Below are 12456 nucleotides of genomic sequence, written 5' to 3'. Positions count from 1 at the left end.
CACTTGAAAGGAGGCATGGTGTTTGCTACTATTATCATTTTCCTCTTCTGAACCATTTCCGCTACCATGATCACATTTCTATTATGCTTTTTCTGTTACACAATTTGGTTGATACGGTTGTTGATTTTAAGGAGAAAATGAGAAAGGGGGTAAATTATACTATTCTCCATCAAGGGTTGATGTTCGCCCTATATCAATTCCACCTAGCTCTATTACTGCCCATGATTGTCAAGGTTAATATCCTTGCTCTCCCCAACCCCCGCCCCCAAAAAATCCTGCTTAGAATTACTAGACCTAGAGCCCCTACCCCCTAGCCTTCTCCTAGTGGGTCCCTTATGGAGAGGAAGATTTTCGCCCCTAGTAAAAAAAAATGAAGTCGAAGAAAGGTAAAGAGAAAGAGCTGGAGGACGAGGGGGGAGGTGGTAGGAGGAGGTCTGGGAGAATTACAAAATCCAATGCAAAAAGTTGAGGTTTGGGGCCTCGCAAGAGGAGGATTCCGATTCAGAGGAGATAGCCCATCCTAAACAAAGAATAAAACAAAAGACTTCCAATTATGGTGGGGGGAATTTGGAGGAGGAGGAGGTGGAGGTCTCGAACTCCTCAATCTCTAGCTCAGGAGGTGTGATTAAAGGGGGGAAAGAGACGATTCATGTTTCGACTTACATTGTGATGGGGTGCGTGGACCTCATGTGAGACCAATTCCCTGACACAGTGGGAAGAGCGCCCTACCCTACGACGGTGTCCTCACCTACTAGGATTATAACCAAACACAATGTTTTTTCTAATCCCCCAGTTTTGCAAGAAGTCGCTAAGGATTTGGTGGATGGTAATCAATGTGGTAAGTAGGAGGTCCCCAAGGAGGCTCATAAACTGGTTGACAAAGAGTTGTGGGAGAGAGTGTATGCCCTGGAGGAAAGAATGAGACTTTTGGCTAAATTCACAATCAAGGTGACACATGTTGCGGCTACTACCTTGCACCTGTTGAAGGATAACCAGGAGGGAGATTTGACCAATGAAGATTACATAATGTTGTTCGACTTCCTAGCTAAGGACTGCTCCAACATCCTCCTTAAAGGGAAGGATGACAAGAAGCCCATCTAGGGCCTTTTCCTCTTTGTGGTCTATGTTATTTGTTTGTTGGTTCATGAACTCTATTAGTTTTAAGGCGGTTGTGCCTTTGTTTATAAACTTTTACAGTTTAAGTAGTAATGATGCAGGCAATAGCAGTATGATGCCTAGTAAAACTTTTATTTTGATCCTTTCGGGTGATGTTTTGTGATTAGAAGCAATAGGGGGTAATTTTGTCTTGTGGTTATCTGCTGGTTGTTGACCAATTTGACTGTTGTAAGGGCCAGCCCCCTTGTTTTGGCTGCTTTTTAATTCAAAAACATATGTTCATGGAACAAAAGTACATTTCCTAACTTCGACTAGCTAAGCATGAAGGAGCCCAACCTCATAGGTCCCCAATATTCTGATTGTAGAGGTTCTATTTACAAAATTCTAAGGAAGAAGCTTATGTTTGACTTTCGAACTCTACCATCCTAGCATGCATTTGCACCAACCTCTAGTTTTCTTCAATGCTTATTGGAGTTTCCCATCTTGTCATTTTAATGTCCCCATTTTGAAGCCACCATGTGGTGTCGTGTCGCTAGCCTTATCTGGACCCTAAAGGCGAAGCAAGGACTTATACAAGGGGGCATGGGAATAATTGTGTTGTTATTATGAATTATGATGCTTCTCTCCGAACTGTTTCCAATGAGCCCTTGTTCTTCACATTTGGAGTTCATTTGCCCCTTCATTTTAATGCTTGAAAGTTGTGACTTATTAATGACCCATAATAATAATTTTATATTATTATTATTGACTTAGATACAAAGATATCTTTACTTCATTCCATGAACACACATGAAAAGGGAATGACTCAATTAAGGCTAATGTTTAATTAAAAGGGGATTAAAAGATTGATTTGAGGATGGCGCATTATAGTTAAAGAAGGTAAACGAACATTGAACACGTGAAGTTAAGTTTGCACACAAGGAGAATGGGCATGTCGGAGTAAGAAAAAAAGAAAGAATACGATTCTTTAGGTGTATGAGATACTATTTCGGTGGAAGGAACAAAATGCCTATAACTAACAAGCTTGAGGCTATTCCAATGAATGGTCTTGAGCCTCGGTTGATCGTATTTCTATTGCAATCTTTTCTAGGATTCCATATAGGTAGATACTAGACTGGTCTGGACGCTAGCTGAATTTCTTTGGACTGAGAGGACATCATCTACAGCAGATCTTCAGGGTCGAAGGGAGAGAAGTTGGTGTGTGTCGACATCTTATTTAGGTGCAGCTTCCAAACTATTGATTAAAGGGGACGACACTACAATTTCATTCTGAGTACAGTGAGGAAGTGGTTGTTCATAGCCAGCAAACTACCATCCGGGATGACACCCAACTACAAAGCAACCACATTTTTATGTGCAACGGGATTGAGCTGACAGTGATTATTGTGCTGACAAGGAATTGATATACATATTGGTCTCAGACAACTAGATTATCCATATCTCAGAGTATCAATGGGCTGCAAAGAATATAGAAGAATGAATGTTGTCCATTCCCGACCATAACAAGTAGCTAATAGTATTTGCAGATTGGAGGCAGCACATCAATCTGAAACTAACCGGGCATCAGTTAATTGGGGCTATTAACAGGGAGATTCTGAAGGTGCCAATAGGGAGAGTCATCATTATTGACTACAGGTCGGTTGCCATTTTGCATTCTATGTAATCCTATCCTCCTATACATTAACTTGGCAATAATTCAATAAGAGAAACAGTTCCACTTATTGTTATTATATACATCTTTGCTCCTCTTCTTAAAATAATAAACGAGTGCACCCTACTGTATAATCAACCAAGTATGAATGCAGAAAAAAAATTAAAAATGAAAGATGAAGATCTTCCCAAACAATCTGTTTTAAGAATAACTCGGTAAAAAAGGGGACGACTAAAAGTTTCAGGGACGGCTAGGGGATGGAAAACCTATCCCTAGTACTGCTGGTTGTCCCCAAGTTTCCTACCCAAATGTTTTTGCCGTTTCGGGGACGTTTCCGAATTTGGTAAAAAGGGGACAGCAAAAATCCATCCCCACATCCCCGTTTTGTCCCCAGGATGGGTACGAGCCTAAAAGCATAGGGGACGCATCCCTGTGTGATCTGATTTTAAGAAATGGGCTGAAATACAATATCTGGTAAAAATCAAATACGTACGATATCAATGTTCAATTTTTGGAAAAACTTGCAAAAAACTCGAAAGAGTTGTATGCAAACCAAAAGCCATCATACAAAAGTCACCATAGCCACAAATTTGAAACGTATATGTGGCCATAATAAAAACAACAATATTTAACTAAAACTAATCAAAACTAAGTGTTTAATTACCCCAACTTGTCGAGGTCATAACTTTTGACCTAGAGCTCAGAATTCAGAACCACTTACACAGTTGGAAAGAACTAAAAATCTAATTTCATGTGATATCCCCAATCTCAGTGGTCAAATTAATTAAAGGACACAGTATAATATTTAAATAATAAATACAATATCTAAATGATTAATAAATAGTAATAATATAATATAATATAAGAATATATTTATATCCTTATAACTAAATAATAATAAAATATATCTTTGTGACCAATTATTAATAAAAAAATTGATAAGATGTGATTAGCATATAACAAAGATAATGTTTAAAGTAATACAATATTATCAATAAAATATACTTTAAATAATATAGATAAATAAATAAAAATATCAATATTATAGCTAAAACTCATTATTCGAATACATTTGTAATCTCATTATAAAATAATATAATATTTTAATATTATAACATAATTTATAATGTCAATTACAACCAATATTTCCTAATATGAATGGATAGTTAACCATATGTTTGTGGTTCATATAAGAAATCAATATTTTACAAAGAGATGCATCCAATCAATGTCTCTTGGAATGAGATAATGGAAAAGGCACGAGAAGAATATTAATAATAATAAAAAATGATGCATTGAGGGGAGGCAAAACAAAAAAAAAAGACATCCGGAGATTTCGGAGCGCCAAGACACACAAGACAGAGATCCATTTCCCATATCCACACACACAGGGATATAGGCTATTAAATCAAAAAACGTCACTCAAGACAGGGAACACGCACGGAACAGTTCATATTACACCCGAGGGTCTCCAAGAGACTAAACGTGTTATTATCATCCACATCCGCATACGACATCATATGAAGGTTACATACTAAGCGAAATTCATCTGCCAGACAATTATCATTAGTTTTGGGGTGAAAGAGCGTGTGTAGAGCTGGTGTCTTCGAACGCACAACCAAGTTAGGGCACAATCTCAAACAAGCAATAAACCAAAGAAGACCCCTGTAAACAACGTGACCCAAAAACCATCACATAAATCATACCGCAGTCAAAACATATATGACTCTTTCCTTGATCCATATGACCAAATTGATAGACCCCCAGCAAACGGTGCACTCCTGTTCGAAGGAAACATTCGGAGCACTAGCAACATCTGTGATATTCTGTTTAAGTCATCTTATATGGTTTTAAAGCATTCATATAATAGGAATGTTCAAACCTGTGTGAGGGAGACAGTCAACATTAAGTTAATCTCGTAATCGGAGCCTTTGCAAATATATAGGAACAAGCAAGGAAAAGCCACAATCATCACAGAAAACGATTGAACAACACAGAAAGATACTTATAAGGAACAAGAATTCACCCTTGAAGATATCAATTAGATTAGAGGAAAGAATAAAAGATAAGACAGATAAAAGAGACCACAATAAATAAGTTGTTAATCTATCATTTCATACTTATACCTGCTATATTAGATTCAATCAGAACTTACAATATATGCAGAACCAGTTTATAGCATACTAGAAAGGTTTGCTATCTATCATTTAGTTCGGAAACATCTTTAGAAGAATATTACTGTGGGAGACAATTAATTACAAGGATCTAAATCAGAGAAGGTCCTAGGTGCATAAATCAATAATTTATATATGTGCAACCCTCGACTCCAAATCAGAGACAGTCTGTATAATTAAGAATTCAACATATTAGTCCCTATTTCTCAAATTAGTCGTAGTGGGGACATTACATTTCAGTCCCTAAAATAGTGAGCCTTTGGCTACCCGATTTTAGGGACCGATCAAAGTTTCCACTTGAAATTTTGACGAGAAGACCTTTGAGAAAGCCAATTAAAAAGACCTAGAATTTATTTTTTTAAATATGAACAAAATAGTTTCAAACATATGATCTTTTGTATACTCTAGATCATTCCTCCCCCCTTAAGAGGCAATGGGCCCCATTGCATCAATCTTCTGCAATAGATGAGGGAATTGTGCTCTAATTTGTTCCTTGGTTAACCACTTGATGGGAGAATTGACAAGCTCGAACCACCCTATATAGAGGAATTTTCTAATTTCTCAAAGATTTCAGCATGACTTAAGTGACATAATCACACTGTAATGGAGTAGTAGTGGATGGATTCAATTCAGTAGCATGAATATGTTCAACAGCTTGAGAGATGTCCTATAATAGAGGGAAATAAGGTCGCAACAATTCCACATCAAAAATTGGATGTAATCTCAAAAATTGTGGCAAATCAAGTTCAAAAGCATTCTCACCAACTTGTTCTTAATGGTATATATGCCTTGCATTTGACGATGATATCACACACTGTGGGAAGATCAGCAATTCCCATGGTCTTTGATATGGCTTCGATCCTCACTGCATCTGCATACGCTGATTGTACAACTTTAGAATTTTTTGCCATAGAATCTAACAAGTGTTTTGTCAAGGATTTATACAAAACAAACTTGTTCACTATGTACGAATCAAAGTCTTCAAAATCTACATCAATATTGAACCTGATTGTATATTATGAGCTTACCCTTTCAATTGCAATGAGATTACCGGATTCATCAATAACATCACATCCCATCTATTCCAAATCACAACTAACACCTGTTTCAACTGCTTGACAATCTCCAACAATTGCCTGCAACTTTGTAATCAGCTTCCTTAATGTTTCTTCTTTGTAACCAATAAGTCTTGGAATCTGAAGAAAATTTCACATGACGGAAGAATGCTACATGAAACCAAAGCATCTAGATCAAATCTTGCCATTTCATCCCAATCATTGAGGATTTCCTTCAAATTATCTGCTTCTTGAGTCAAAGAAGAGATCAAGTTTCATTCCATTTCATTCATGTCTTTGACATGCCTAAGAACTGCAAATGTCTTTGTAATGGCTCGAACTCCTTCAGAGATGATTTCTCCTATCCAAGACTTGGCAGCTTCAATCAGCTTTCTCACCTTGGATGTCTAAGACATAACAACAATATTTTGAGAAGATTGTGGCCAAATGACCTCATTCAAGCAAGAAACCTCTTGTTTGAGTTGATTTTTCTTCTCTCATAGCTCATGGCTGCTCTTTGATACATTAGCTAATGCATCTTGAGCATCCTGTAAACAACTCAGATGTGATTGTTTCCCGATTTCAACCTTAGTAAACTTGTAATCAGAATGAGTAAGTTCTTCTGCAAGTTTGTCCACCAAGGACTCAGCAACTTCAACAAATTTGGTCTTATCTAAATCAACCAAAATCCTTGAAACAATCTTATCTTTCAAAGATTTGGATTGGTCTTCTTAACAAGGAGATTATCTAGCGGTACAACCAATTTTCTTCTCTTTGTTGTTATTCTGCTCAACCATGCAGGAAAACTGAAACCTTCATTCATAGAAGCAGGTACAATGAAGACCATTGGCATTGATCCAAATTTTATTTCTATCATGACTTACCAAGATTCAGTCTACACAGCTGAAGGCATAGAAGCATGCTGAGAGGACTCTGTGATGAAAAGCTCAAAACCCGTCAAAGAGGTATCAAGTTGGGAAACTTGCCCACTTGTAAGAGTTGGAAATTCCTCAAATACATTTGCCAAATGCTCATATTGTTCATTTGTGGGGATGAGAGGGGCAGCAAAAGAAATAGGAAGGCCATTGTATTGATTTCCGAGACTGGAATAGGAGTGAAAATCGTGGAGAATGAATCCACATCATCATCTACCTCATCCAGAAAAGGTGCCTCATGTATAAACGGCGCACGAGTTTGTGCAGGCTTTCGAGGAGATATTGATCATGACTTCCGCTTCTTCATCCGTATCTTCTTTGTCTGATTCTATCTCTAGTTCCTCTTCTAATTCTTCCTCTGATTCTTGAACTAGTTCAGAGATCTAAGATGATTTAAAGCCTTTTCCACCTTCTAATTTGAATTTGAGAGAACCCTTAGCATCAAAAGATGAGGCACCATCTTTTCCTATTATTTCCAGTTGTGACTTCCTACCAAAAGGGCCAAAACTTCCACAATCCAAGCCCATCTTAGGATTAACTCTCTTAAGGCCTTTATTTTTCAACCATTTGTTAGTGTTTACCAAGATGGATTGAAATCTATCCATGATAGATGTACCTTCTTTTTGTTGCCACTGAATAGGAAAAGGGCACTTCTTATCAAAGTCGGCTTGATGAAACTCCGAATCAAAGATGTTGTCCTCATCTTCAATTTGGAAATCTAAAGGGATCTCCAACATGCTAAGATCGATTATTTGTTCCAGGGTTAATCTGCAGTAGTCCATCTTGATGATGTCCATCTCTGTTTTCATATCAATCCAAATGTCTTCAATGCAATGAACATGCATGTAAGCTCTTTTCATTTCAGAATTCATTTCTCGGTAATCAAAATTGAATCTAGCCTTGAACTTCTTCAAGGTGATCGACTACAACTCTGCTTCCATGTTCTTTGCTTTGGGCATAGAATTGATTGAATAGTTGCCAATCACCAAGGGTTTGGCTGAAGTAATGCCGAAACCAGGCCTATGCATAGCATGTTGATCACTTTACACGTCCATGAGCTGTCTAGCTAGCTCCATCAAGATGATTTGATCTGTAGCATACCTAGGTAAGGTATACGGTTCGCCTTTGAAATACCCAACTCTTAAGTATGTAAAAGTTAGAAATTGAATGAAAATACAACTGTATTGGTTCACCTTTTCCTATGCTACACCAAATACCCTCTTGACAAATAACTGTCTATCAAATAAGCACCGGAAATGCCCAAAGAAGGCATCTTCGACTCTTCTGTAATGAAATTTACTATTTTCCAAAGTGATTTGGTCATAGTAATCCCAAACAGGAATTTGAAGACAATCTCCCTTGGTTGAGAGACCAAAGAAAGATCCCATGGCAGCAGCAATGTAGACAAAATAGGAGTTCTTGTAGAAGGGTGTTGAAGTTCCCATGTTGAATAACTGCTGACAAAGTGCAGTGCTAATCAACTCTCCCAATAATATGTGTTCTCTGTTTTCCATGATTTGAAAGATGAACTTGTACATCCATGGCTCGAAATCAGTAGAATCTTTGAGACCGCAAACTCTGCTAAGAAGAATGATGAGATCCTTGCACTCTTGTTTGAAGTTAGACTGATGAAAGGTCTTTGGCCATCTTGAGAAATTGTTCCTTTTATTCTCTAACCAATATTGGTTGACATATTTTTGATAATCACTTTTCGGCTCATTCAAGCATGACAAAAATGATTCTTTGGTTAGATCTGCACACTCTGCTTTATGTGGTACTTTAAGGATCTACTCAATGACCTTTGTATTAAGGCTAATGACAACCTTGTCGTCAGTGTCCTTGATAGTCTTTGATTTTGGACTAAAACGCCATGCACATCCAAGAACAAAATCAAGTTCCATGGCTGCCACAAGAAATGCGAACATCAAGTGAATGTTACTTCTTTTGATGTGCTTCATCTCGTGGCCAACAGGAGCTTCAACTCTCCGCAGAAATTCAACCATGTCCACATGACCAATCATTGTGCCCATTACATTATCAAGAACAGATGCAACTGAGGATGGAGTTGAATGAGCCAAATCTTTATCGTATTGATATTTCATCTTTCCTTTGGATTTTGATGATGAGGACATCTCTTGCATTTGTGCTGCAACACAAAAATCTCAAAACATAAATACATCATCAAAAGGAATCACCATACAAGTTGATTTGCGATCAGCAACAAAGATTCGAAAACGGATTGGAGACTTTGTAGATCTAATGAAATGATCTCAAAAAGAAATCATATGCATATGCAGTGAACGAAGATGGAAAATGAATGGAAACGGAATGTTGAATGAAGTGTTATGAAGGTGGGAAATCAATGGAATGAAATGAAATGAAAATGTGTGAAGATGGAACGCATGGGAACGTGTGTGAATAAAGATTGCTGATTTCAAACGTGACCTAGAGTCTTCAAGACGTTATTGCATAAAATATGGCTACATGTAAGTGCAACATGCAACAGGAGATGAAAGGTGAGATGAGATGCAAATGCAGGTGGAAGATGCACTTTACATGCAAGTGCAAATGGAGGATGAGGTGCAAAGCATGGAAAGATGTGAAAACATGTATTTGCTCATGAAGGCGCGAATGGATATGAAGAGATGGAAATGGAAAATGGAAGAGGGATAATGTGTTTTATAGTAATCTTTGGTGAAAAGGTGAAGTCAAAGTACATGGAAGATGAAAATGAATCTTTTCAACTTTTCAAAAAGTGATTTTTAGTCAAAATCGGGGTTTTGAGATGCTATTACACGTAAGGCTTTTTGTGTAATTGTGTCGTGCGAGTGGATGCGCGAAGTGAGATGTTATTCCAACTTTACAAATTCGAATGGGAGAAGGCAGCAAACAAGGCATTTTAGGTGGAAGATGCTAAAACGTGTCCTATTCTTGCTCCAAGATCCAATGTATTTGGATTGCATATGCTATGGGACGTTTTTGTAAAAAACATCTTTCACCAAGGCACATGATTAAAACGTTTTGGTGTTTAAACACCAAAACATGCACCAAGATGCAATGTAATCACCAAAAGAGACCAAATTGATTCCTCTTGGAGCAAAAACATGCTCTAAAAATGATGCATTTTGAAGTTTTTCTCAAAAACGTGCCCTAGGACAAAGCCTAGAAAAACGATTTTCAGCAAGATGAATCCATTTTCAATGTTGGAAACTCCATTGCCAAGCAATAACGACCCTATTGGAGAAGATCTCATGCAAAACCATCAAGAAAATCTCTCACAATCTCCAAAATCGGATTCTTGGAGGCCCAATACATGTGTTCTTTCAAATCGGACTTCTTGGATGCAATGCATGAAAAATGGTTAAAATCAGATCTTTTGGTGCCCATAACATGTTTTAAAATATGCACGAGTCATAAATCGGACCTTTTATGATGGATTACATATTTTAAAACTTCCCACAAGGCAAATAGAACCTTTTGGGAGGCATGACACATTTTAAAACATGCACTTGGTTAAAATTGGACCTTTTGGGGAGGACTGCATATTTTAAGTGAAATCTCATGTTTTTTAAGCAATGACACGTAAAACTCACTTTTTGATGTAATGACACCGAAAAGGTCCACTTTTGATGGATTTTACATGTAATAGCATATAAAATGTCTCACTTTTGATAACTTAAAGTCATTTAATAAACATATATCAAATTAATTTCATTAAAATGTTACTTTAATGGGCCATAAACCATATTTATATATCATATTAAAAATATAACAAATAAATATCATTTAAAAAGTTAACATTTTAATGAGCATTTGATTTAAATGTCAAAAAGTAACTCAACTTAAAATTATAACATGAACTGCACTATAGTTAACTTTAAGTGAAAATTTAAATGATAAAGTAACTAAAAAACATAACATAAAGTGAGTTTAAGTTATATTTTTCAAAAAGTGAATGTTAAATTAAAAATATAACATGATATTTTTAATTCATGTTGTATCAAAAAGGTCCACTTTTGAGGCACTAAAACAACTATAACTCTTGACTGACAACTCCGATTACGCTCTAGGTTAGACTAAATCGAAAGGGAAACCGAGAGCCATGACATGAGCAAAACCAAAGGACTAAAAACCAACAAACACAAACTCAAAAGCAAAGAAAAGGACGATGAAGGCCTCAAAAATCAAGCAAAAGCTCGACAAAAAGCAAAACAAAAAAGACTTGAAGAAAGCCTTTGGTAAAACAATTTGATATACAAATTGAAATTGATTGATTGATCAACATTAAGCCATTGGATATCAAATTAAACTTAGAGATATGTGAAACTAACTTGAAAAGTTTTGTGTTGTTACTAACATTTTGTGGTGACAAAATGAAGGACAACAGGAGGAAAACTCCCAAGAAAAAACAATGTGCTGACACACAAGACAGCAAACACCTACACCTATGGAAACCTAAAGATGGGTTTGAGATATACATAAATCAATCAGGACTGCAAATACAAAAATATTATTATTTTATTTAACAACGGGTTGTCAAATCAACAAATGGAAGATTTATATTATATCAAAAATATGGTAGTAGTAACACATGAATTGAAAACATGGAAACACCGACATACAAACCCAAGTAGTTCTGATTTTTATTTAGGGTAGCCAATATAAGTAGCAATAATGTATGCAATACCAACTACAAAATGCAAACCCTCATTAACTGTCCATATTATGTTTGCAAATGATCTGCAAATGTCCTTTAATCAGCCAAAAAAACATGTACATATCTGAATTGATTGAGTTTTTTTTTAAATTAAAAATAAACTTTTTGAATGTCTTGGTACAAGAGACTTCTAGAAGTCCCTAAAATGCTCAGCAGACTTTTGGGTGTCCCTGAAACGCTTAGAGGACTCTTGGTCATCCCTAAGATGTCCTAGGGACACCCACTCGTCTCTATGCTCCAGTGGAGCTTGTCCCCAAGACATCGTTGTACCAAAAACATGGGGGTTTGGCAAGGATGCATCCCCATGCTTAACTGATGCATATGTATATGTATATGTGCATATACAATTATAATACCATGAATGTAATATTCCTAATTGATTCCCTTTTTTATATTATTCTTGAGGGAGTCACAACCTTTCATGGTTTCTACACATTGTAAGAGTCAAGTATTAATCCTTAATTGATGTCTTTCGAAAAATAACTATTTATTTCCAACAAATAGATTGCCCCCTCCATGTCTTCTTCTCATAGAAATCATCTCCCTTTTATATCTCATGTTTGAAGGTGCCACCACATTTCACAATTTCTACCCTTTGAAAGTCACAACTATTCATCTGTAATCCGAACTTTTGAAAATAATTGACACCCTCTTCTCATAGAAACGAACTCCCTTCAATATCTTGTGTTTGAGAGGGGCACGACTCTTCATTTTAATACCCTTAGACCATTCGTTAAACTTAATTTAATCATTATTTATAATTATATTACATAGATTTTTTAACTTATTATTAATTCTTATTAAATCC

General features: G+C 36.4%; 1 protein-coding gene across 9 annotated transcripts in view; it reads right to left on the bottom strand.

Annotated features, from left to right (window-relative positions):
- The window catches only part of LOC149572710 (kinetochore protein), a 220877-nt gene that overhangs the window by 65229 nt on the left and 143192 nt on the right, over positions 1–12456 (bottom strand). The window lies entirely within an intron of this gene.

This window comes from Cupressus sempervirens, chromosome 2 (assembly GCF_028749045.1).
Source record: "Cupressus sempervirens isolate cs-2001-9-10 chromosome 2, ASM2874904v1, whole genome shotgun sequence".
In the NCBI taxonomy this organism is placed as follows: Eukaryota; Viridiplantae; Streptophyta; class Pinopsida; order Cupressales; family Cupressaceae; genus Cupressus; species Cupressus sempervirens.
Note: the sequence above shows the minus strand (reverse complement) of the source record. Positions and strands in the feature narration are given on the sequence as shown.